The following is a 5483-nucleotide window of genomic DNA, read 5'->3' as shown; positions in this document are numbered from 1 at the left end:
AGCACTTGGTAGTCCCCGCCTCATCAATTCACGGTCTTCACCGAAAGCAATTTCTATCGCGCCTCTGAGTGTGGTTAGTCTATGACTCATTACCCTTAATACTAGATCATCGTGAAGACCTCTGATGAAGGTCAGTAGGCTTTGTTGATTATTGTGGTCCAACCAACCATTGACTCTGTGAGTCGGATATTTGGCTACAATCGTGGTTAACAATTTCGTTGTTAACCGATCTACTCTCCCGCCAAAAACTAGAACACTCTCGTATAAGCCTTGCTTTATGCTGCCTCCCATAAGTGTAATATACATGTCGCTTATACCGTTAAGAGTCTGGAAAGCTCGTTTGAGAATTTTAATAATATCATCTACCGTGGTGATCTCTTTGCCATGTAATACTGTTTCTGCATCTCCCGTCATTTTGAACAAGATCTTTTTCACGAATATTTGTTTTCTGTTCGGTTCTACGAGTGAGTTCGCGTGTTGTATTGTGAGGACAAAGTTGTCTATTGGGATGTAATGCCCATCGAAGGGCTGAACCCATTGCATAGCGTCTTAGGCTAATACGTATGACATGTTATCGTCTTGGGTGTCAGGCACCGTACTTAATTGGTTTTTAGAGATTTTGCGGTAGTGAGAAACGTAGGTCAACTTAACAAGATAGATTATAATAAACTTACAGGTGGATGCAGAATGAGATCACAAAAAAATATATGGTCCACTGGCTGTAAGGCTCGTAGATTGCTGGTGTAGCTGTCCTGGGGTTAGTGCGAAGTGGTGTCTCAGGTATCCGGTGTCGAATCGTCGGTGAAGCAGAGGTAGACGTCATGAGTTAGTTCGTGGAAGATGGGTGCCTCAATTGGTCTCGTACTTGGTACTCGATTGATTCGTATTGTATCGTGCTTGGCTAGCGATAGTATGTTGAGTATGCATCAAGCTGCGATGATGACGTGATAAGGTTCTTTGCTTGTTGTCAACTAGTTTTTTATTCACGTAGTCACGCCGGGAGATTTCCAACTGTTGCTGTTGTTGATGTCGTTCGTTTTGATGTCATTTTCGAATATCTTGAGTGCTTATCGGCCTGTTGTCTGCCAATTGACGTGTATTTGGTAATAAGTCCCGTAAGATTTGATTACGATGACATAGGTTCCGGAAACCGAAGACCACCGCTGGCCACCAAGGTTACGTCCGTGGACGTCGTGTATTCCCGAGCGGTAAGGAATAAACGGGTTCGACTTTGCTTTTACGTCCGGGGACAACCACAAGTTGGAATAAGGGTTGAATAACCGTTTGGATGTTCGAGATGTCAACTATATATTTGTTTGAAGAATTTGTGGAATAGTTTAAACGGAGTTTGTAGTTCACAATATCGGTAAGGTAAGTTATACGTGAGATTCTTGAGTGTTGAAATAGAATTGATCGTGTCGAACGTTGGAATAGGAATGAATACTGAGGTGAAGAGGAGTAGACGTAAGGTGCGCAAAATAGTGGGGAATAGAATTAGCAGAGTCAGCAAAAAGCAAGTGGCGTGAGCCAAAATGGGAATAGGAGGACAGTAATGAGATGATAAGGTTACTGTGAGGATCGTGGGAGAGTGACGAGATTAGGGAGACGTGTGGCGATACGCCGGGCGTAACAAACTTTGAGAAAAAAAATGTGATTGTTCGAAAAAAATTCAATCACGTTAATTTTATGCCCAAAACCCCCAGGCACTGTGAAACTAAGTAATTACTAGAGACTGGAGGCTTTTAACGGTGTATAAGAAAACAATACAAATTTTAAAGACGTTTTGTTTCGCAGTTTTATCTCTCTACTAAATAATTGCTCCTATTTCTGATAAATAATTTTTTTATACGCCCTTATGGCATCTCGAATGCAATATTAATTTAAAACAAAATAAATAATTTTTGAAAATGATGCTATTTTCCAAAGCTCCCTTACTTCCACGGACTGCCGTGCGAACTAGCTAACACTGCCTCGGTACCCTGTAATTCCCCCTCCCGTGTTCTTTCCGCTATAGCGTGCATCTGATTGGCTACTTATTTTCATTAGTGACTAATCATCTATGGGTCAGATGCAAAAATGGCAGAGGACTTTTCGTCTCAGAATTCTATTTCCTATTGTTACGTCCGGCGTGTTGCTCGGGCGTACCTTTTTCGAAATCACAATATAACTAGGACTCACGTGAAGTGTTTTATAAATTCCCTTTCAATACTGTAACAAAAGCTACAGCCATAGATAACATTAAAATATCGTATTGCCCAAACCGGCGAGTTCCACCCCTCCTGGCAAAAGTCACGTAGAGACCAACAATGATCCCTAGTATAATGTTCAACTTTGTTTCTTATAATTGGTACCAAGAATTGAGACAAAGGACTGCTGAATTAGCATCAGCAGCGCTCAGCATGGAAATATCTCTCTGTTTAAGTCAAAATTATCATCAATAATTAGGATAAACCACTACCTTTGGAACCACCAAATTAAAATAGATTATCTGTTAAGATGTGTGGATGAATGCGTGAGAATTATCTTAAGATACTTTTTGTCGACATCTTACACGTGTAAGTGACGAGATTGAGAATCGTCGGAACACTGTCGAAGAGCGCGAAGTAACGCTGACCGTGTAGAGTTGGGCACCAGGAGGTTGCCCTCGCACTCCATTGGCTAATTATCGTTGTAACTTATTGCAACTGAACTCCTTGGACCCTCAGGCCCAAGAAGCCATGTCTTTCGTCTGTCAAGTCGCGAAGTGCGTGGACGTCTACCCGGATTAGCTCTCTCGAGCAAGAGTAGCGTTGGGAAATCTTAGTTGTAACCGGCCTAAAGTCTCGCGCTAATTCGTCAAAACCGAGCATTCAGTTATTCTGTTAGCTGCAAAAGACTCACTATCTTCTACATTCCCATCTTTACTGTTCTTTACTAAATCTCATTATTTCGCGAATAGAAATTTTTATGCCATTCCATCTTCCTCAATTAAGTCAAGTTCGGCCCTGATTCAAATAGAGTCAGGTAATATTAAGTGCTTATAATAATAACCACCTACATTATCATCTTTAATTAATAATCGTTAAAATCATTTTCAATATATATATAAGCCGTGAGTGAATCAAATTGACTCTTTCAAACAATAGCTTTCGATAGTAGGGTACCGTTCTAAATTCACAAAGACTAAGTGCCCGACATTCATCATCGTTCGGATTCATCAACCCTTCCGATCTCGAGGTAAGGCTCTGCCCCAGAATTCTACGGACACCGACCTACACGACCGACGGCTCTCAATCTCGCCGAACTTCGCAACTAAAGATAAGTTAATTCGAGTAGTCTTCTTGAACATCATTCCAAATTTTGCATAATGTCTTATTAAACAAAAACAAGTGGCAAGCTTCACTAGCCACTGTCGAACATCGAGTATTGTTTTCTGAGAGTATCAATATAGGTTTTCTCATAGAGTTCCATAGCAAAGTTGAGCAAGATAGAATTGGCGCCTAGCTCCAGATAATAACCTTGGCTATTCAGAGAGACACTCTCCTGTCTACAGCTCGGCCCCCAAATCATATTTTTGCAAGCTCAAGTCAGAGCTAAATAACGCATATAATTCTACGGATCGACTGATCCGTAGCGTAGAATTGGATTACTAACATAAGTTACATTTAATCTAAAGAGAGAGATACCGTATAATAATAACCGACCAGAAGTAGAAATAATAGTCGTTCAGGATAGATGTTTTTGACGAGCATTATGTTTAGTTATATGTTATTCATATATTATTAAAATAACCCTACGTTTTGAAAGAAGCGTAAACGATCGGATTCAACTAGTTCTACAGCTTCTCTGTATTTGAATATGAATTCGTCCGTCGACGTTGTCTATCTTTAAATTCAGACATGTTATGATTATTTGGTTTTTCTTTTATATTTTGAATTTTATTTTGAACGATAACCTATCCCATTTCACCATAAATTAGCCTCAACCATTTAAACAACTCTCACAGACCTGTATAGGACTAGGCAACAACATACCCACATTACCGGCTTATCGAGAGGTAAGTCTTTCTTAGTTTTAATTTTTATTCATTGTCGTTACGTGGGAGCATCTTTGATTATTCATTAATCATTAACCACTACCGTTCTGTACACTCTCACCTCCACGTAACACTATCAAATGCAAAAAAAAAAAAATGTGAGCCGTCACGGGACGCCTGGCAGATGTGAAACATCGACATTATTTTGTAATAAGAAAAACATTCGTGCGCTACACGCCATCAGATGATTTTGAAATACAATTTTATCAGTCTTTATAAAATTTATTCTTTAAGCAATTGTTCTGATGCATTAATTTTAATTAGAATGAAATTAAAATTAATTAAAATTAATAATCAATTTAAAAACATTGTATGCAATGAAATTTATGTGAATTTTAATCTACTAAGAAAGTAGATTTTACATTTACTGGCGTTAAAACACACCAAATATACACGTGCTTAATGCACAGATAAATGCACACTTTAATTATAAAAATTTGTTTTCAAGTAAAACACAGGTTATGTGTACTGTAGTAAACAAAAACAAAACACTGTATACACTCCGGGAGTATACAATGGACAGTCGATTGCGCACGGCGACGCGTCGCCACACCGTACTACCATCATATAGCGTGGCGACGCGTCGCCACGGCTTGCGTCGCCACGCCAGAAATCTGTTTTACGTGCGGCTATAGATGTTTCACATCAAAAATCCGACCATTTCTTTATAGACACCCTGTATATTCAAACAGTTGCAGTCAATCAGTGGAAACTCAGCGACCTCTGCTGATATGGCCCCGAATGGCTGAGGACCGAAAAATAGCCCGAAAAAACGGAAGTCAAACTAGACATGACAGAAACAAAGGCGTCAGCAGTTCTCGTGAGTGTGAAAATTGAGACGTTCGAAGTGCTACGAAAATTTTCCTCAATTTTCAAGTTGCAGTGAGTTATAGCTTTCGATCATGCAGAAAATGTAATTATAAAAATGACGTAGCGCGAACGCTCTTTGACCGAGTTTCATTCAATACAGCATGGAGAGTAAGTGATCAAAACCAGCAGGCTAGCGTCTCTTCCCTATAAAAAATATCCGACACAAATCTCGCTGTCGGATTATGTGTGACATTTGTGACTGAATTCTATTCCCCTTTTGTGTACGACCCGTGTCGTACCGGTGTTACTGCCGTCAACGATTTCGTTCGGATTCCGTCTGCAAAATTTTTCATCTTCGGCTTCTGGCGGTCTCTGTTCGGGAGTCTCCGGAATATGCCAGGAATTTATTTCGCCCGGGATTGTGTCGTATTCTGTTCGTGAATGTCACGCATCCGGATCGTGTAGCGCGATTCCTGTCGGACCGTATATGGAATATGGCAGGAATTTTATTAGCGCGGGATCGCGTCGGATTCTGTTCGGTAAAATGACGCATCTGGATCGTCCTGGTCGTATATCGCGATTCCTGTCGGGTCGTGTA

This window comes from Neodiprion lecontei, chromosome 3 (assembly GCF_021901455.1).
Source record: "Neodiprion lecontei isolate iyNeoLeco1 chromosome 3, iyNeoLeco1.1, whole genome shotgun sequence".
NCBI lineage: Eukaryota > Metazoa > Arthropoda > Insecta > Hymenoptera > Diprionidae > Neodiprion > Neodiprion lecontei.
Note: the sequence above shows the minus strand (reverse complement) of the source record.